The sequence below is a fragment of the Desmodus rotundus genome, chromosome 2, assembly GCF_022682495.2.
Source record: "Desmodus rotundus isolate HL8 chromosome 2, HLdesRot8A.1, whole genome shotgun sequence".
NCBI classification, from domain to species: domain Eukaryota; kingdom Metazoa; phylum Chordata; class Mammalia; order Chiroptera; family Phyllostomidae; genus Desmodus; species Desmodus rotundus.
Window position 1 is genome coordinate 152,937,457 of NC_071388.1, and position 22,761 is coordinate 152,960,217.

Genomic DNA, 22,761 nt, shown 5'->3' on the forward strand with positions numbered 1-22,761 from the left:
TATCTTTCCTTCTAGAACTTGAGATATATTTAAGATTTTTTCCTTAGGAAGATATTTCAACATTAGATTGGGGGGGTGGGAGATATGTTTTAAAATTACAAGTATGTCCTATATGTCATAGATCAAGATCAAATATTTGTCAGGAAACTACATTTTTTAAAAAGCTTTATTTTTTAAATTGCAATTTATTAGAAAATTATCTAACATTAACTATATAATGAAGCATATGCCATATAAAAGTTAAATTAAAGTACTTTCATGATCCTCTGAAATAGGTATCATTATCATCCCATTTCTCAGGTGAGAAAATGAGGTGAAGGGAATATAAGTAACATCCAGAGTCACAAGTTTGTAAGCACAGAACTGGAATCCATACCTGTCTGAGCACCAGGCCAATACTTTTGCTACCACACGCACCTCCTGTTAAATCAAAACCTGTCTCGCAAAGTACTTAAAAAGAACTTCAGACAAGCAGACAAAACGCCAGAGTCTGGCCCTAGCTTTGCTCCCAAAGACCTTTAAGTCCCTAAACTAATCACCGTGTACCTCAATCTACTTGCTCAAAAAAAATGTGCAGTGGAGAACATACTACCACATTTTACCAATTCTAATGCACACTTTTTTCACTTTTTAGCAAGTGTGAAACCAGTGTGTCTTACACTCCACAGCACTTTCCAGTTGCCCTCAGCCAGGCGACAGTCACCAGGCCGGCACGCCCACACAGGGTCCCAGGTGTCCACGCTGCACCCGGGCGCTGTGGCTGCACTTGTCGGTGCTGCCAAGCAAGCCAAACCACCAGAGGCAAAGACACAGCCAAATCTCATGCAGAAGATGAAGATATTTCATTTTTTTAAAGTACATTTTATTGATTATGCTATTACAGTTGTCCTATTTTTTTCCTCCCCTTTATCCTCCTCTTCCCGGCACCACCCCACCCTCCTGTAACCCCCCCTTTAGCTTCCCCATTTCCCATACTATTCTTACCCTCCCCCTGTACCTACCAATTATACTTTTTATTCCCTGTACCCTCCCCCCATTCTCCCCACTCCTACTCTCCCCTGATAACCCTCCATGTGATCTCCATTTCTGTGATTCTGTTCCTATTCTAGCTATTTATTTAGTTTGTTTTTGTTTTTGTTTTAGGTTCAGTTGTTCACAGTTGTGAGGTGGTTGTCATTTTAGTGTTTATAGTTTTGACCCTCTTTTTCTTAGATAAGTCCCTTTAACATTTCATATAATAAGGGCTTAGTGATGATGAACTCCTTTAACTTGACCTTATCTGGGAAGCATTTTATCTGCCCTTCCATTCTAAATGATAGCTTTGCTGGATACAGTAATCTTGGATGTAGGTCCTTACATTTCATGACTTTGAATACTTCTCTCCAGCCCCTTCTTGCCTGCAAAGTTTCTTTGGAGAAATCAGCTGACAGTCTTATGGGCACTCCTTTATAGGTAACTCCTTTTCTCTTGCTTCTTTTAGAATTCTCTCCTTCTCTTTAATCTTGGGTAATGTAATTTTGATGTGCCTTAGTATGTTCCTCCTTGGGTTCAATTTCTTTGGGACTCTGAGCTTCCTGGGCTTGCCTGTCTGGTTCCTTTGCCAGATTGGGGAAGTTTTCCTGCATTATATTTTCAAATAAGTTTCCATTTCTTGCTCTTCCTCTTCTCCTGGCACCCTATGATTTGGATGTTGGAACATTTACAGTTGTCCCAGAGGTTCCTAAGCCTCTCCTCATTTCCTCATTTTTTTTGAATTCTTGTTTCTTCCTTCTGTCCCAAATTGTTGATTTGAGTCCCTGTTTCATTCCCTTCACTTTTGGTTCCCTGTATATTTTTTTTTTATTTTACTTTGTATAGTCTTCACTTCTTCCTTTATTTTGCAACTGTACTCAATAATTTCTGTAAACATACTGATTACCAGTGTTTTGAACACTGTACCTTATAGGTTGGCTATCTCCTCATCACTTAGTTCTCTTTCTGGAGTCTGAACTATTTTTTCATTTGGGCCGTATTTCTTTGTCTCATTGTGCCTGTTATGTTGCATGGAGCAGAGCCTCAGGGATTTGCCAGAGCAGGACAACCCACTTTGCTGGGTTGTGGCTCTGTATGTGGGGCCATACATACAGTGGAGGAGGGGTCAGAGGGGGAACAATGGTGCTTGCTTGGCTCTCTCCCTGCTTTCAGTCACGAGAAGATGAGATATTTCAAAGCAACAACAGCCAATAAGATCAATGGCTACATGTATCCAGCAAGACTAACATTAAGGCTGCAAGCACCAATTTTTCAGAAAGTGTCTACTCACTTTGACTTTGAACAGAATCTGCTTAACTTTCAGTGGCATGTTACTCAACTGAGGAAAAAACAAAGCGTACAGTTAGCCAAATAAGAAAATGGGGGCTAAAAGTTGTGTAACAAACATAAGAAACTTGAAAGAGAATCCCTGGAGCAATAGTAGGGCACATTCCCAGAAATGCGGTATCCTTTCCCACACTCCGGACTGCAGAGGACAAGACTGAGTGAAATCACAGTCTCCCACAGCTCCAGTTTGAAAAAACAATGAAACTCTGAATATAAGGGTAAAAAAATGTTTTAATTATTTTCTTTATATGTTCTTTTCTGTGATTGCACAAGAATGATACAATGAAAATGTTCCAAATTAAAGTCTCTTTCAATTTCATTAAATATAAGGGTTAAAATATTGTGTATGGAATTGTTTTATATTTCAAATTCCCAGGTGGTTGTGTATGTTTGTCAAAACTTGCAGAACTAAATATTAAACTAGGCAAATTTAACCATATATAAATTATGTCTTAATTTTTTAAAATGTTAAGAACTGTGTACCAATTTAATTGGCAGCATTTTTTTTTCTTTTAATGGTACATAAAATAATGGAGAGTCTAAAATCTGATAGCATCTTAGATTCAAGGATACACAGTGACTCTAAAGACTGACTCTGTCAGAAGCTGAAACACACCATGTGTGACCAGTGTTCTACACTGGGTTGGCCTTTCCATAACCACGTGCAAGGAACGTACCGGTTTCTCTCAGTTCTTGGCTGTATGACTACTAATTTTGAAAAGGTATTCTGACTTCCAGAATCAAAGTTACATTTTTAAAAATTCCTGTCTAAATGACATTTAGGACACAAGCAACAAGATAAGTTTTAAAAACGGCACACCCAAACAGTACATCCAGGTTTCTATCATCAAGTTAAAAATAAGAATAAATTGAGAACCTGAACAGTCTGCAAAAGTTCAGGGGAAGAAAGTTTCATTTATATTCTCCAAGTTGAACTCCAGATTCACCTAACCACAACTATCAATCTAAATTTGTAATCTTCTACGGCAGCATTTCTGTCAGACATCACAACTAGATAGGGGCATTTTGAGGCTTACTTTCACCAACATCCAGCATTACGTATAACATAAAAAAACATTTTAATTTCTGACACTCATAGTATATAAGAAACTAAATTAGTCAAGTGCAGAACCCTTGAATGCCTTGAATGCAATCATGAATGCATATTTTACTGACAAAATTTAAATCATTATATATATGACTTTCTTCGTATCACTATTCTACCAAAACACATTTTAAGTAATCCCATTTATTTAATCTCACCTTTAAAAAAATATATATATTTTTTGGAGATAGAGAAAGGAAGGGAGGGAGAAAGAAGGAGAGAGGCAGTGTGTGGTTGCCTCTCGCGTGCCACCCACTGGGTCCCTGGCCCGCAACCCAGGCATGTACCCTGACTGGGAATAGAACCTGCGACCCTAGGGTTTGCAGGCCAGTGCTCAGTCCCCTGAGCCACACCAGCCAGGGCTTAAGTACTTCCATTTAAAAAAAAATACATTAATGGCCTACTATGTGCTAGCATTAGTCATCTATATAGAGAAGTAGGTAAGGCATACTTCATCCCTATGTTTCTCAAGTTTTGTAAACTACTTAGTTTATGTCTATTAATTACCTATTTATATTCTAGAATAAAATATGACATACATTGCATTTAAACAGAAAGAATCTTCACGAAAAGGTGAACAAACACTTGATAATACCATAGCGGCAATGGTAGCGAGTGGTGGCGTAAATGTGAACAGAGCCACCCTGCTGCTGCCACCGCCTCCCAAATCCCTCCCTCCGCCTGGGTTTCTCGGGTTGTAAAACAAGCATCTCAGTGCCCATCTCTGAGTTGTTACAAAATTAAAATACACGTTAACCTCTCGGTGCAATGCTGGGCTTAGACTAAGCACTTGATAATTGTTAGTTGATTTTTACATTAAAAAGCAGGGTCCTGATTTATTCTAATGTGGAATGAAACTTATGAAAAGGAAGTCATTACTTAAGTAGTATTATGCAGTTACACACCACTGTATACCAAGGCAGAATCAGTCTTCCTGTGCTTTCCGCAGAAATACGGCATAACCAAATAAAGTTCATTTATGTAAACTCAAATAAATTAGAGCCTGATTATTCACCTCACCAAAGATTTCTCCATTGATTCCTTTAACAACTTCTTTCAGTACACATTAAGACAAAAAATTAATTTTCAAGTTTAAAGAAAGTGACTTTTAAACAACTTTTTCAGAATTATATTTTAGAAAGTAATACATGCTTCTAATTATAATTCAATACTTCTAATAATGATCAAATGGACTGATGAACATGGAAATTTAAGTTAATATAGTGTTACACACACTCACCGTAGTCAGTTGCTACTATAAATCTAGTTTTTCAGCATAGGTGAACACAGCACTATCCTAAAGAAAACGCACACTGTCATATGACACCATCTGATCAACAAGAAAGATGTAGTCATGCACTTCTTCAAAAACTGGTAAACAACCATGCACCTTCAAAAGACCTCATGGAGGCAACCCAAGGTTACGAAATTATAAAGTCAAACTGGGCACTCAAACTTATTGGTGAGGAAAGATTTGCTTTTTCCACATGTTTGCTACAATCCTGGTTGTTTAGTTTAGCTAAAGAGGTAGAACAGTACTATTCCTATTATGTAACTGACTCTCATCATCCAAATGAAACATCTAGGGTGTTGTTTCTCTCTGCCTGACTACAGAGCTGGTAGCCCTTTCAGGCATCAGTGAGTTGTAAAAAATCATGAGCTAATTATTAAATGAAAGCATTTCCATCCCTCTTAAAATAAGAAATGGGCAATAAAGTAGCAAGCAAAACAGAACTTCCAATTTCAAGTCCAGTGTTTACTCAGCAACACCACAACCGAACTTACGGGGCTACTGGAACTCCTCATGTATTTTACAAGAGAACTGATACTGGTCAACCCGACAAATTCAGTGCTACCTTTTTCATATGATCACATGATTGAGTCATTTAATGGAAAAGTAAAAGAGGAAGAGGAATGGGCACTAAGATTTAAGGTCCCATTAGAGTGCACTTTACACATCCATGCGAAATGTGTCTTAATCCCCATTTTATGAGGAAGAAAACAGAGGCTCCCAGAGGTTAAGTAACTTGTCCAAGGTTACCCATTAAACAACTGGAACATTTTGATTCAGACCCAAGTCTCTGTGGCAAAGTCAGAACAGGCAGATGAATGGCTATTTTTAAAGAAGTTTTAGAAACCCAATCTCTAAAGAAAGTCTTTCACACAATATATACTGAAATCATATGTATTTTAAATGGATGGATCACACAGTGGAAAGGTATGATCTTGGAGAAGTTGTTTCATTGACTCAGGTTTTGTGAGGTTTTTTTTCTATCTGATAAATAAGGACAACAAGTAATTCTCACACAAGGTTGTTATAAAGACAAAATGCTCTAATATGTTTAACTTAGCTTAAAACCTAGCATCTAATAAGGTCTTAATAAATGTTGGTCAGATTGGTATTATTACCCTTGTTGTCATATGTAAAATTAAAAGGTCTCTGAAGGAGTCACTGGGTCCTCTGTCCTAATAGAGATTCTCTGTCCTAATAGTTTTCTTCTGTCCTAATAGAGATTCTGGGATTTAGTAAATGTTCCACAAATACTCACTGATTATATGACATCTAATAGTTTTCTATTCACTTTTATCTCGATGTATGACTATTGATGGACGGTGACATAAGGTATCCCTTTTGCTGATCTTTGTTGTTCCCACAAAGATGCCTCAAATCAAAAGTTCTCAGAGCACAAAAGATCCTTCATAGGAAGTCTTATTTGGTTAGAGAAAGAAAAAAAAATATCCCAAAACTTCCATACATCATGTAAAGAAAAAATTAGGCAGACAGGTACACAAAAATTATCTCAGTTCACAGCTTTTCCTTCACTTGACAGTAAATCACCTGCCCCTCTGAAACTCTGTATGAACTCTCACCGTCCTCTGAAACCTTCTACTACCCCCCAACCAGCTGTCTGCATCCCCAGTCCTCTAACCACACAACAGAGAGGAGGAGCCAGAATCCATTAATTGTGTGTCCACCCATGGACTGACTATACATGATATACATGTCTTTAAACCAATATTTACATTTTTACTTCTTTCTCTTATTTACAATATAATTTGACAGGTTAACTTACCTTGTGGACATCTTAAGCGTCTATAAACTGATAAACACTAGTTTGGAGAAGGGCACGCACTGATTTCACTTTCTCTGTTGTGAGCTGATTTGGAAGACGAACTTGATTTCCTCTCTGTAGCAGGAAGGTGGGGTCAAAAATGCATACTTTCAAAATGCTCACGCAAAGCAGAAAACACCATGAAAAAGAATGTGGGCTTTGGAATCAGACAGACCTGACCTGAAAACCTGGTTCTATCTCTTAATCTCAGTTAAAAAAAAAAAAAAAAAAAAAAGAAGAAAAAAACTGCATGAGCCTCAGTGTTTCCTCCTGTACAAAAAGAAGTAAAACATGGACCCCAGGGGCTCTTGAGAGAATTAGGTGAGAAAGTGTATGAGAAAGGACTGTCACAGGACTTGGTATTAACAATATTAAGAAATGGTAAGAATTATGATCTATTTTCAAACAAAGCCTTAGTAACCAGCCTAGTTATAGATCTGCAGGGAGTGTTCCCACTCCCAAAGCATTCCTTTTCACACAACCTCAAGCAGTCACCAGGACTCACCCAGATGCCTCTCACATGTGCATGAAGATAAAAAGAGAAAGAAAGAGCTAGAAGAAATAGGCAACTATTTGAAAAACACAAATTCCTCATCTGCACCTCCCTGAAAAGAATAGTTTTTTACACCATCAAAATCCTAGTATGGACAAAGTAAATATTGAAAACCCGTTGGATAAATTATATCAGCAAGGGCTACTGTGGATAAAGTGATGAATAAATCTCACTCTTAAGAAGCCAACAAGTTAGTGAGGTAAACACAAAAACAAAAACAAAAATAGAAGACAGACAGTAAATGCATGCTTTGACAGAGTTAGAGGCAAAGTACCATGAAAGCAAAAGGAAAGAAATATATCTGGCTCAAGGATTTAGAAAAGGTTCAAGGAGAAAGTGGAATTTGGAACTGAGCCTTGAAAAATGTGGGGATTCCTCTGGGCAGTGAGTTGGGTCAGTAGAATTCCACACTGAAGAAACACTAGTCAAAAGCAAGGAGGTTGAAATTCTCCAGTATTCAGGAGATGCCAGTCTGTCTGCCAAGACTGAAAAAAAAAAAAAAAAAAAAAAGTATGTAGAAAGAAATGGTGGGAGATGAGGCAAGAAAGGAAAGTTAGGACCAGGCATCCATGCATTCCCAGTGCCATTTAGAGTCTGCCCTTTACGACACCGGCAGCAAAGACTTTTCGGGGACAGCAGGCGAGCTTGATATGAATTGACTCTTGGTTTGGAAATATCCCTGCAGTATATCAAAACTAAAAAAATGAAACGCAGGGTCAAGAAGGGGCTATTAAAATAGCCCAGGCGTAAACTAGAAAATCAAGAAATGGAATTTTTTTTTAAAAAAAGACATGATATTGTAATATCCCATGGGATTTAACAAGTTATAATCCTTATAATATACAAATATTCCTCTCAGGGTAAAAGTCAATACTGGAGTGAATGGGCCTGCGACAAAGAAGGGCTGACCAGCATGGGTGACCACAAGTCCAAATAACCCCCCAAAGTTGCTAAGTATGGATGTAATATTGATTATAAGGGGCACCTATACTATAACAAAGGGATATCATTGGGTGGATGAAACACAGTTGCCAAGGTCTCGGGTTGGGGATGTGATCAAGGTTCCCAGTGGGTCTCTCTGACCCATAGCAGGCTCACAGCTGGTTACTGAGGCCACAGAGATCCCAGCCTCAGGAGGGAAAGACTAGCTAGCCAGGGAGTCAGGGCCCAACCAAATCGCCCAAAATTGAAGGCAGGACTCCGGTGAGGCATAAGAAAAATCCACGGGCTGGGTGGGGAAGACCTGGGTATGTAATGAGAGCACCTTTAACAAGAGAGCTTCAGATAGCGAGATTATCCAGAACAATTCCAGGCCACACCCGTTGGTGGAAGAGGCTCTGTTAGGATTAACCAATTTTGAACCCAAAGGATCAAAGTCTTTAATATTGAGAAAGGCTGAATAAGACTACAACTGTGTTATCTGAACATAAACTTATAACATGAATGTTTTTCTGAACTCCTAACCTAAATTCCTTATCTAATATGAGTGTAATGACATCACTACAAAAAAAAAAATAATACAGATAAAGACCTGAAGACCTGGCACCAACTGACATAAAATATTTTCATCCAAAATCAAGACAAAATATATTTTTTAAAATCTTTTCAAATCAACCATAATTTTTGGAGAACTCGCACAGTGGGCCCAGCTTCACCAGTAGCTTCACCTGCCCCTACCCGGCCCGTATGCTACACTCACACCGAACTACTCCATGCTCTCCAATATTCCGGGCACTCTGTGTGTTTATGCCTCCGTTTATAGTCTGTCTTGCTTTTCTGGTTTAGCAACTCCCATTCATCCTTCAAGTCACCTTCACCTTAAGATATCTGGTGCCTTCAAAGCAGAACTAATCACTGACTGAGTTTTTATAGCACTTTCTACATTCCACTCCTGGGGTAGGATACTTGTCCTTGAAGATCGGCTTGAGAGTTCTCTCTTCCGTGAGGCCTTGGGACTCTCACAGCCATCCACTTCTGCCTTTATATCGCTAGTCTCGCCATCAACAGTATCACATCACCTGACTATTTCTACCACCCACCTGTGAAGTGCTCCTGAGCCATATCTACATCTTATTCATTATTTTATGCCCACTACTTAGCCCAGGTCTGGCACGAAGTAATTTATCAATATGTTGAGTAAGTTAACAGTTTTCCAGTTTCCCAATAACTGAAACGGTTTTATGTATTTACTTAGTTTTGTATCATATTAATCCCTGCCATTTGAATGAGGACATTAACCCTTATTTCACTTGCATATTCTAGTTTTTATTACCTCAATTTCTTAGCAATTTTCTCTGACAGATTTTTTAAACTAGAGAAATATGACAGAATTTTTTATTTCATTCAATATGACAATGGAACTGTAAAAATGTAATCCTACACATATTGTTAAGATGGAATTCAGGGCAGAAGCAACCCAAGTTCCCATCAATATATGAGTGGATGAAAAAGTTTTAGTATGTATATATAGAATGGAATACTACAGAGCCATAAAAAAGGAATGAAATCTTACCTTTTGTGACAGCATGGATTGACCTAGTGGGTATTATATTACTCTAAGTGAAATAAGTCAGACAGAGAAAGAAAAATACCATATAATTTCACTTATATGTAATCTAAAGAACGAAATAAGCAAACAAAATAGAAACAGGCTCATAGGTACAGAGAACAGACTGACAGTTGTCGGGGGGGAGGAGCTGGGTGAAAAGGTACAGAGTAGCAGCCCCAGAACAGTCACAGAGATATAAATTACAGCACTGAGAACACAGTCAATAATATTGTAATAACTATGTATGGTGTCAAGTGGGTACTTGAAACATCAGAGTGACTGCTCTGTAAGTACATGAGTTTCTAACCACTAGGCTATACATCTGAAACTAATACAGAATAATCTTGAGTATAAACTGTAATTGAAAATTTTTTTAATAGAAAACAAAATCCAAGGTCAGCACTAAAAACAAGTGCTGTCAGCCCGGCACCTCGTTCCTACCGGCGGCAGCGCCAAGCTCCTTGCCCCTAGTTAAGGAGTAGTTACATTTATGACGTCCTAAAATTACATTCGGCCCTTTGAAGGCAACCGCAAGGCTGATGTGGCCCCCGGTGAAAATGAGTTTGACACCCCTGCCCTGGACACCACCACTACTATCTAGCACTCACGTTGTGCACTGCTTCAGCCCTTGCATACTAGAAAGCAATCTGAAACATCACAGCTACTCAGCATCTACACCCTTTGCTGATGATACAGATAATTCTCACAACAGCCCACACTACAGACACGGATGTCTGGACTCATACAAGTAACTTAATCAAAATTACACTGGAGTGGGATTTTATATTGTATGACTCCAAAGCTGTCTCCAACCACTGCACCAGGGGTTCTCAGCATTTCCCATGTATCAAAATCACCTGGAGAGCTAATTACAACAGATTTTCTGATTATGTAGGTCTGGAGTAGATCTGAGAATCTGCATTTCTATCAAAACCCCAGTTGATACTAATACTGTTGATAAAAGACCACACTTAGAAAACCACTGTATTATACCGTAATGCTAAAGTTACTTAACTGAAGACATCTGGTAATCCAGTAGCCCTCCAGATAATTTTCTCTTGACACCTAGGAAGGCATACCTCCCTAGTGGTAAAATCTGGTGTTCTGTGACAGGTGAGACATCAGGGGAGGAGAGTAGTGCTGGGGACATGTTCCTGAATGAGAAAATTCAACATAGTAGCAAATATCTATACGGACACTGAACCCAAGGAATCAATTCTCATTCTCAATTCTAAATTCAACATGGAAAAACAATGCACAAATGCCTTGGAACAGCCGGGAGGTTTTCTTAAAGCAAGCAAACAACAACAACAAAATACTGACTGCTGTGACTCCAACAGATCGATAAGGCATATGGCAGCGACACTGCAAGTCAAAATTTCGGATAGAAAAGCAGAAAAATCACTGGAGCTGAGTGGAAAGTCCACTGACAAACATATGAATAAAAACAATTCTGTAATAAAGGTGACATTTCAAAACAGCAGGAAAAAATAATTGTTCAGTAGGTAACGTGAGAGAATTATGGTTTTTTTAATTTGGACCTTATTTCATACTACAAAAGAAAAAACTTCAGTTTGCTTCTATCAAATATTTAATGTATCATAAATGAAAAATAAGGGGATATTTTAAAGATTTAAAATGTATACATATTTCTAAGCAAGATGAGGGAAAGCACATGAAATTGTCTCTAAAATAACATTAAAATAAATGCTAAAAATGATGAAACTGGGGAAGTATTTAGAAGTCATAAAAACATAGGTTTTACATATTAAGGGCAAAGTGCCTATTAGGAGTATTTTACAAAATCAATAAGAGAAAGATGAATAAGAATATGAAGTGAATTTTTAAGAGGAAAGAGAATGAAAACTAATCACTTTAAGAGTTTCTCCAGCACCATTAATGATCTAAGATACAAATTTAAAATAATCATCATCATTTTCCCTTACCGACTGAAAGCCATCCAGGTGTGACAATGTAGAGAGTAATTTTTCTAATCAAACTGAAAGCTAAAAATGCAATGAAGGCTCAGCAGTGCCAGGAAATGTGCCCAAGTGTCAAACACAGAGTGAATATTAAGTAGAGAAGGAAATAACGGTTTTAGAAACTTCATGTTTCTCCTGCTTGTTATCCAGAGGCCAGGTTTTCACTGACTCCCATTTAAAGTGCATCTTTGTCTTTAAAAGATGGCAGATTTTTAGAGGGTTTTGTTCAGGTATTTCAGAGGGGGTTGGAGGAGGGGGGAGGAACAGCTTGTTTTGTCCTTTATCTTTTTCAAATTCATAAACCGATATTCGGAACAGTCTAATACAAAGAGCAAGATGATGCCATTTTTGTAAAATATACAAGTATTGTCAGGAAATTCAATGATGCTTGACAAATCTTTAAAATTGCTTACTTCCCTGAAATCACAAACTAGTAGTCTGTGGTGTGTCCACAGCATTCAAGTAACAGCTAGTTTCAGGGACAACACTTGCACATATTAGAAAGCACACCAGTTTAAATGTGAACACACTGCAGTGGCCACCTTCTCATGATCGTATCTCTTTCTCCATGACCTTGATTTTCGGGTCTCACTGATTTTCAATAATATATGACCAGGGGAAACCTATTTGGGATACCTCAATGAGCAAAAAAAAAAATAAATGCAGCTGTTTGCTGCCTTATGACCAAATTAATAATGTGCCTTCCTTTCAGGAATGGCCCTGACAACTTTTAACTGGATGAGTATCCATGTGGAAATGATTCTGGCACGACAAGAAGTGACACCAACATGCTCAATGAGAAAAGAACACCTTCAAGCAGATGTCGCCTCATGCTCCATGCCCAAGAGAAGTAGCCTCATCAAGCATTTAGAAAGGAAATGCATAACCTACTCAACTGAATCACTTTCAAGACATGTATTATCAACAAATGATTTGTAAGTGGTTCTCTTCTTACACATCATTCTTAATGGAAAGGGGCTATTTAAAGTTTACGGATGTGGGAAGTATGAGACCACATAGTGAGAGGTTCCCAGTCTGTACTGTCTACTGCATTTCCTGAAAATGGGATGTACCTGAGCCGTGGATAGGAAAGGCACAAAAGAAAAATCTAGTTTTCTCATACATGGGGGGGCTGTCCTGTAGTCTCAAAGATAAGGTCTTTTCATTAGAAACACTGCCAACAATAAAATCAGTGAAAGAACATGTTTGGTTAGTTGGTTATTTTCTTTCTTGGAGGAAAAAGGAATAAAGGTTGACAATATACACATTGTGCGCTCATTATCTCCACATCTTACCAGGGAGAGCCTTCTCTAATGATTGTAAAGGGCCAGAAAAACCTGTTCACAGTGAATCACACTCTATGAACTAATGAGTTACAAAGTAGCATTATTAAGATTTGGGGAACAATGATCCCTAACCAAATATCAACTACTAATATACTAAATACAAACAGTGCGCAGCTGAGACCAATCTTGTCACAGTCAATGAGTTTTATTACTTTATCAGTATTTCACGGTTTTACATACAAATACTTCCAATTAATTCCAGCCATAAGCCTATGAGATAGGTATATTTACTTTCAGGGAAAAAAAGAGGAAAGAAAAAAAGATGCAAAGAGGTTAAATAATTTGTTTAAAATTTTCTGTTTAATGGCTGAGCCAAAATTCAACACTAAGTCTCCCTGAAATGACAGGCCTATGTCCCGAAGACTATTCCCAGTGCTTCTTGACTGTCACCTCCCATAGACAGTCACAAGTTTAAGGCAATAAAGGTGACTGCTGGCGTCTGGTCAGAAGAAGAATAACCACCACTGTTGCCTGATGTCAAACTGGCAGCTCTGCCCCTGTGCCTGCTGAGCTGGGATCCTGGGAGCCCTGGGCACGGAAGGAAGAGGCCACAGCCAACCACCTCTTGCTGCCATAGCTATGAGCCTCAAGCCTCCTGGGCTGCTGGATATTCCCTTGAGGAATTTTCCCTTTGGCAACTCCCCAGGCCGTGCAATCCACTGCCCCACTGAGGGCAGCATTCTCCAGTTTTGCCATAAATAACCCCAGGATGAGAAAGACAGTTTTGATACTTCGTTCTAGCTAAGAAAAGCCAATGCTAACAACTTCCCATAGTCCAATGAGAACAAATCTCAGGGAAAAGCTCGATGGGGGTAGAGAGAGGGCACATACACATTTACAAGTTCTATATTTACACAAACATCCTGAAAAGGTTCATAAAGACATCTGAGAAGCCGTACATAATGCTAACCAAGACAAAAAGGATTTGAAACTGCATATTAATTGGCATTTCAGAGATTTGCACTGTCCTTATTTTAAAACAGAGAGAGTATTGTTTATACTGCCTTGGATGTTGTTCAAAGATATGTATTTTTAATAAGATTGAATCATGTTTTCATTCCAGTCAAAGTGATTTTATTCCATGAATATAATTTCCATGCACTGTATAGTAATATTTTCAATACAATTAGTTGCCAGCGTCCATGTCCAGCCCAATACCTGACACAGAGTTAGCTTTCAGCAAGTATCTGTTGAAAGAAAAAAAATCAATGAACCATTGATTCTTTCAGGAATGTTTCTTGTTCTTTGTTGTTACAAAGGGTTACCTATTAAGTAACTTCAAACTTACTTCTCCCCAACTAATCCAAGTTTAAAACTCTTCCTTCTCAAATCTATACCTGTCCACAAGCCCAGCTTCTTTACCCCTCAACAGAGCCTGAAACTCTCAGCCCTCTTATTGTCCTTGACCACAGCAAAGATTAATAACCACAACTCCCCTCAGATCCAGGCTTTCCCAGTGCTTCTGGGAGGAGACCAAGCCCAGCCTGGGGACCACACAGGCTGCATTTGAGGAAATGTGTACTTCCAAATAGTAGGTAATTACCCACGTGGACACCTAACGTCTCAGCTCAGTCTAATAGCTGACTACTATTTCCCCCTACGAAAGTCCTTTTCTTGGGGGTTTCTTCCTGACGGCAAGTCACAGCGCTATCCCTCACAGATCTCTCTGACACCCGTGATGGCTCCCACAGTTTCTAGCTGTAACGAACTCTGGGCTGGTTTCCTCACTGCTGCAGACTTTGCAAGTCTTTCAGTTCTGGGGTCACGTTCACCCAAACCTAAAACTCATGCTCTGTCACGGTTAGACTTAACTGGAAACAGTCCAAATGATCAATAACCAAATGAAAAGTTAAAAAAAATGCAAAAACACACCAAATATATTACACAACTATTTCAAAAAGCATTTTCAAATGAGCTTTAAATAACTGAAATAATCCCAATCCTGAAGAAAAGGAATATAAAAATAGTATATGCAGTTAAAAACCTAAATACTTATTTAAACATCTAAAAGGATACATTCTATCCACGGCATTACCTAAACTATGTCTGAAAGAATATTGGTTTTAGATACAAATCAGTGTTCTGATAAATAAATTTGGAAAATATTACTTTCCAGGTCCATTTTGGAAGTCCATTATGCATATTGGCATATTAAAATCCCTGACGAGACATTAAGAGAAGGAGTCATTTAATCCAGACATTCCCCCAAATTATTTGATGATGGAAGTTGTTTTTACACAAAACGTTAATTGTATCTTACTCAGAACACACTTTGCAAATCATGTCAACAGTTGTCATCCCCAGGTAACAGACACAATGATTATTTCTCCTTATAATTTCTATGACTTTCAAATATTTTGTGATAAACATATCAATTTTATAATCAGAAAAACATTAATAAAAACAGCAAAAACATGTTCAGTCCTATGTAATATCACTCATACTACTTATTATTATACCAGCTTTGCCACTCCTGGCGGTTCTGGGCGAGTGGGGGAAAGGTAAGTAGAATGCAAAGTGGTCAAAGCAAAGGGATTTCAAATGACATCTAGGTCCCATCCTCAGATCTGTCCCTGCCTGGCCACGTGACCCTGCTCAAGTTACACTCTAAGCCTCAGTTTCCTTTTCTGAACAATCTGGATAACAACCACATCTGCGTGACAGAGTGGCTGTTGACTAGTACGTGCAGTGGCGCGAGTCACGCATTTGCCACAGCACCTGGTGAACAGTGCATGTTCAATGAATGCCCACTGCTTGTATGACCAGCCATACGAGATACCACCCACTGTTCTTCAGTTACTGTGACCCAGATCCTGTTAATTAGTGGATATTTTGATGAATTTACAAATATTCATTCAACCTACGAAGCAATTAAGACTCCATATCATTTTACACACTATCTCGTAAAACACATCATTTAAAGGTAAATTTACCAAAAACACCTTAATGTTCAAAAAAAACTTCCAAGTGCAGTGTCTGTGCACAGGTGTTTTATTGTTTGAAATTTTTCATTACACTACTAAGAAAAAGTAGACCTTAATTATGTTAAAATATTTTGAATTAGTTTTTCCATTTTGACATCAAAACATACTTGCAAAAATATGGAAAGTATTCCTATATTACAAAAAAAATGAATCCAGGAAAACATAAATAAAAAAACCCATTTACCTGTATTGGCTCTAAAAAAGGCATTTAGTCAAGAGTGTGTAAGGTTAATTTTCAGACAGGTCCATCATGGTGCCACCAGACAAAGGTTACACCCAGCTTTACCCAATCTGGGACAAATTCGGCCCCCTCGCTTGCCCCTACTTAAGGCTGAAAGAGTTGGGAGGTACAGATCCCTCTTCCCCTTATCAATAACAAAAATTAAGTTCCAAGTTGCCACTTAATTCTACAGTCATTAATGGTAAAATACAATACCTCAACATTTAATTTATAGGAGGCAGATCTGATTTTATTCTATATGTTTAAAAGAAGTTCTCTTCAATACACAATAGCCTATAATAGGAATAGTATCTCAAATTTCACTGCCTCTTTTGAATAAGAATGTTCTTATGTATGATGTTACAACTGAACATTTTCAATCAATGAATATCAGTCCTAACAAAATAAAAAAAAAAAATACAGTTAGAGTTACTCTCATAATACACAGAAGAAAAGTGAAATATTAAAAGATAAGGCAATTCCCACAACAGTGAAGTGAGGAACCAAACAAAATTACGATCACCTTGGTAGCACATTCCTAATCTCAGAGGGGGCATTTTTTCTCCTCTAAAAGGAAATGTGATTTCCATTAAGATTAGTACCCATTCTGTGTTCAGTGTTCCAAGAACAGCTTCTTTGGATCTGGCACAGGGACCTTCACAATGGACTAATGAAGAAAACCAACCCATCTTCCACTTCCTAGGAAAGAAATGAAAGCAGGGCGTGTTCCCTCCCTCTTTGTTTTCCAATTAGTATAATAATGATGCCAGCATTACAAAGGCTGTTTTCTAACAAAGCAGATAATACTTAAAATTTAACAAACATAAACTGAATACCTGGTGCGTGCTGCTGTTACTTCCACACTTTCACTCTGTATAATTCCTTCTTCAACCACAGAGGAAACTCAGGGTCCACGAGGGGAAAGAAAGCAACTACGTCAGAAGATGACAGAGCAGAGATTCAGTTCCAGGTTTGCTGTCTCCAGATCCATTCTGCCAACAGCTGCCTGTTCAGTGCTATTCTGACTTCTGACTGGACCAGTTTTATGTGAAACCCAAACCAATGCTGTTAAATGCCCAAGAGCCAAGTGTACCGGTTCACCTAAGGTGGACAGCAGAGTTAAATGAAGGGTGTTGGGCTCACTTAAAATGCTTTCTGGAATGCTGTATCATCTGCCCATACATCAAATAATCTTTCTTTGTTTCTGATGAATTCTAGCTTAGAATTTCTTCTTATTTTAAGACAATGTAAAACCCCAACCTGTTGCCAAAAAACATTCTTAGAAAAAAATGGACAAACTTATTTTCTACTTGTCAGTTTTGTCCCCGTTTTGAAGTGTAACTCCCCAAAAAACTGGGGATAAGAAGCACACATACTGATTATTCTTTCCCAGGTGTCTATGGGACAATTTAATCTCTTCTATTAATGTGATCTCTAAATTCTCGGTCTCTTCTTTCATAGGGTGGGAGAAAATACACTTTATTATTTGGTCTTATTCTTCAGCCATTACGTTCACATCAAAAGGCTAATTTCTTATACCAATAGAAGAATCAAAATGCAAGGCTCTTTAACAATTTAGACTTCAGGGTATTGACAGAAAGGAGAATTTGTATGCATAAGTTAATGAATAATTGCTTAATTCTCAAAACCTATAACTTAGTCTATAAATTATATGCTACTCTGCTATCATTATTCAAAAGTAGGAATATTTAGGCTGTAAGTAGTAATATAGCATTTATGCCCTGTTAAAAACCCTGTCGTTGATGGCCAAATATTTTGTTTTCTCTAAGTTTGAGATGGAAATGACATTACCCTGAATTTATACTTACACTACTAATGGAATGCATATTTCTTTTATAAACACCACTGCAGGAAATAATGTTAAAAGAGAATCTCAAATCAAGAATTGAATTTTATAAATAGAGTGCTGAGAAATCTACAACTCTTTTAATGATGCATTTGGTGATGGCTTAACAATTCATTGGTAATGGCTGCAAAAATAAATGTTACATGCCGTGGTTTTCCGCGTATAATGCGCCCCAGTGTATAATGCATACCATGTTTTTGTGCACATTATTCACGGGATTACTATGCCCATGATACGTAATCATTATACTCATGTATAATGCATGTCTTTATTTTTCCCTCAAAATCTTGGGCAAAAATACACAGCAAAATATGATAACTCAGTTCGATACTATGCATAAGTGAGCTTCGACCACTCCAGTGGACAAGTATTTTGCTGGTCTCTATCCCCAACACTGACCTCTTGCTCAAGTTTACACAAATTAAAATAATATCTATCTAATAACTGATCATTACATGTCAAGGTATGTGCAGTAAATTAAATCAAACCCAGCAGTACACACAAAAGTAGTCAAGAATATGGCCTCTGCTTTTTAGGGCTTCACCATCCAGTTAATTTAATCAAACATACCAGGAAAGACTATTAGCACATCGGACTGTAAACCACATAAAGGATGCTAAAATGACCACTTAGTAATGGCATGCGGATAAGGGAGAAAAGCAAATCCAAGTGTCCATCAACTGGAGACGGCTTATATAAATCAATCATGGTTCATCCCTACAAAGACATAATACACAGCTTGGGGAAAAACAGAGCCCTTTATGCAGTGAAATGGAATAATGTGTCATGTTATATTAAGTGAAAATGCAAGGTACAAAGCAGAACTAACTGTGAATATATAAAAGAGAAAGAAACAGTACACATGTAGTCATTTACTCCTGAGTTTAAGGAGATGCGCTGTCCAGTAGGGTAGTCGACAGACATCTAAAGGCTCTTCAGCACAGAGATATGGCCAGTGTGACTAAGAATTTAAATTTAAATTTCATGTAATTAATTTAAATTTCAAATATGACTAAGTGTAAGATATTTTCTATTAAAGACAATTTGTTTTGTAGAACTTGAATCAGGTTAACAATTGCACCATTTAAATGGAATTTTTTAATGTGGGAACTACAAAATTTTAAATTGCATTTGAGGTTCACGTTATATTATTGCACCATTGGACAGCACAGGTATAAAGTATCCTACTAGAATTTGTAAGAACTGGCAACGCCGATTGCCACTGGGGAGAAAACCTGGGTGATAGGAAGCAAGGGGCTGAGGGTATAACTCTATTTTGTCATTCTTCTCTTTTGAACTTTGTGCCATCTGAGAGTATTGCCAATTGAAAAACAATGATTCAGTGATGTGACTTATAAACACCACTATAAAGATTGTCCTTAGCATTAATTTTCAATTTAATTTTGGATGAAATCTCTCCCCCCAAAAGCAACATGGTACTTTTGAAGAGGTTATAGATGGTCTTTGGCAGAAAATGGTTTCTTATAACCTAAGATCACAGAAGTATTTCACAGACTGAAGGTGCCAGAGTTACCAAATGACCACAAGAGACAAAAGCCTTCGAACCTCAAACCGCGTGTCTGTGCCAGCCCAGTCTGGCATTTAGCACCACTGCCTTTGCCACCATCAGACACTGTTCTGTTTCTGATTTTCCATTCACTGAATATATTTGCCCAGTTTCTTGTCCCTTTCTTCATCTACATCCCCAAGTAAAAATTTAATTATCTCTGTATTTCCATTTAGCACAGCATGCATCTACTTGGCTAACTGAAAAAAGAAAAATGCCAGGAAAATTCTCACTTTCGCAACTTATCAAATGAAGTTTTTCCATGAAGTAGTAGTGTAAAAACATAAGCAGATCACTAAGGGTTCAATAAAAGGGAGTGAATGGGTATTATCTACCCAACTTTTTAGGTTAAAGCATCTAGCTTCTCTTTGAATAGGTATAGGTATAGGTAGGAAGAAAAGATGGGAAGAAACCACTCCCATCATCTGGTACAGCACTTATGTGAAAATTAAATAACCCTTTGACACTGTGTAGGAGTTTTACTGCCAACTAATAACTGAATCATAAATGCCTGAGAGTAATGGTAACTGCTTCAGACCGTAAAATACAGATGCATCCTTAAGACACTGACTGTGTCTCTTTCCTCTTTCTGTTAAAGCAGTGCTACTTGACCATCAGATATGAAAGAAAAGAGAAACGAAGGATTGATCCTCTCTCTGACACTTCCACTTTGTGCATACCTTGCATCCACTATCGCACAAAGGAGAAAATATATTCAATGGCTCTTATAGTTATCTTGACTACCGTTGACTTAATTGGTTGAGAAACTAGGGCACATCCATCAGACCTGCAAATGGCAGGGTGGTAGCCATTTTCAGATTTAACAACTCAATTTCCTGTTTTTCCAGCATATCTGAACTGATACATGACTATAGCAGCTGTTAAAACTGTGATCCTGTGACACAACTCCCCTTGGAATTGACTAATACTTCCTTACTTCCATTTCTCCAGAAATAAAATAGCATGTGTGCAGGTTAGAGAGACGAAAATTCTCAAGGGCTAGTGACAAATGACCCACCTAGGTTTGACTATCTTAACTCTACTTCCTTACAAATATATCTTGGTATAATATAGAAGCTGTAATGTTAGGCGAGAAAGTGAAATGGTGTATTTATTTTTTTAATTTACTTAGTTTTATTAAATTTATTAGGGTGACATTGGTTAACAAAATTATATATATTTCAGGTGTACAATTCTAGAATACATCATCTGTGAACTACATAGTCTGTGTTCACCACCCCAAGTCAAGTCTCCTTCCATCACCATTTTTGCCCCCGTTCCCTCTACCTCTCCCCACCCCACTTTCCTTCTGTTAATAACCAATCTGTTGTCTGTTTCTATGAGTTTTGCTCATTTTATTTTTTGCTGAATCCCTTCACCTTTTTCACCCAGACCCCTGACCCCCCTTCCCTCTGATAGCTGTCAATCTGTTCTCTCTGAGTCTGTTTCTATTTTGTTTTTACAAGATTTTGTTCATTAGACCCCACATATAATTGAAATCATATGGTACTTGGCTTTCTCTGACTGGCTTACTTCACTTAGCCTAATGCTCTCAAGGTGCACCCCTGCTGTTGCAAAAGGTAAGATTTCCTTTTAAATGACCAAGTAGTATTGCATTCTGTAAATGTCACATAGCTTTTTTATCTACTCATCTCCTGATGGACACCTGGGCTGGTTACAAATCTTGGCTATTATAAATAATGCTGCAATGAATTGGGGGTGCATATATTCTTTCAAGCAACTGTTCCAGGTTTCTCCAGATATATTCCCAGAAGTGGAATCGCTGGGTCGTAAGGGAGTTCATTTTTAATTTTTTGAGGCAAGGCCATACTGTTTTCCACAGAGGCTGCATTGATCTGCATTCCCACCAACAACTCATGAGGGTTCCCTTCTCTCCACATCCTCGCCAGCACTCGTTTGTTGGTTTATTGATGATGGCCATTCTGACAGGTGTGAGATGATAGGTCGTTGTGGTGATTAGTCACGTTGAGCATCTTCTCGTGTGTCTATTGCCCACCTTATGTCTCTTTGCAGAAGTGTCTGTTCAGTTCCTTTGTCCCTTTTTTAACTGGATTTTTGGGGTGTTGAGTTTTTTAAGTTCTTTATAAATTTTGGATATCGACCCCTTATCAGATGTATCATTGGTGAACATGTTCTTTCATTCAGTGGAATGTCTTCTCACTTTGTTGATGGTTTCCTTCTCTGTGCAAAAACTTTTTAGTTTTTGATGTAGTCTCATTTGTTTATTTTTTTTCTTTTGTTTCCTTTGCCACAATAAATGTGCAAGATTTTACTGTCTATGTTTTCTCCTAGGATAGTTATGGTTTCAAGTCTACCATTTAAGTCTTTAATCCATTTTGAGTTTATCCTTGTGTATGATGTAAGAAGGTGGTCTAGTAACATTTTTGCACATATCTGTCCAGCTTTCCAACAGCGTTTCTTGAATAGGCTATCTAAACCATTGTATGTCCTTGCCTCCTTTGTCAAATATTAATAGACTATAAAGGCATAAGTCTATCTCTAGTCTCTCAATTCCATTTCATTGATGTATATGTCTGTTTTTATGCCAGCACAATGCTGTTTTGATTACTATGGTCTTGTAGTGTAGTTTGATGTCAGGTAGTGTGATTCCTCCAACTTTGTTCTTCTTTCTCAAGATTGCTGTGGCTATTCAGGACCTTCTGTGGTTCCATATAGATTTTTGGAATATTTGTTCTGTTTCTATGAAACACACTATTGGTATCTTGATAGGAATTGTGGGGAATCTACAGCCTTCTTTGGGTAGTATGGACATTTTAATGATATTGATTCTTCCTATCCATGAACACAATCATGCTTCTACTTATTTGTATCTTCTTTAATTTCTTTCTTCAGTGTCTTAAAATTTTCTGAGTACAGGCTTTTTACATTCTTGGTTAAACTTATTCCTAGGTATCCTATTTTATTTTTTTGATGCAATTTTAAATGGGAGTGTTTTCTTAGTTTCCCTTTCTGATAGTTCATTATTGCTTTATGTAAATGCAACTGATTTCTGGATATTTACTTTGTTCCCAGCTACTTTACTGACCTTATCTATCACTTCTAGTAGTTTTTTTGGTAAAATCTTTAGGATTCGCTA

The 22,761-nt window shown here is 37.8% G+C and overlaps 1 protein-coding gene across 12 annotated transcripts in view; it reads right to left on the reverse strand.

Annotated features, from left to right (window-relative positions):
• The window catches only part of COBLL1 (cordon-bleu WH2 repeat protein like 1), a 156,235-nt gene that overhangs the window by 121,200 nt on the left and 12,274 nt on the right, over nt 1–22,761 (reverse strand). The window contains exon 1 of one of the 12 annotated variants that reach the window (XM_045187396.3): nt 17,046–17,196. The exons of the other annotated variants lie outside the window; for them this stretch is intronic. The gene's annotated coding sequence lies outside the window, so the exon portion shown is untranslated. Of the gene's footprint in view, nt 1–17,045; nt 17,197–22,761 lie in introns of those variants that run through there. 12 annotated transcript variants of the gene reach the window in all.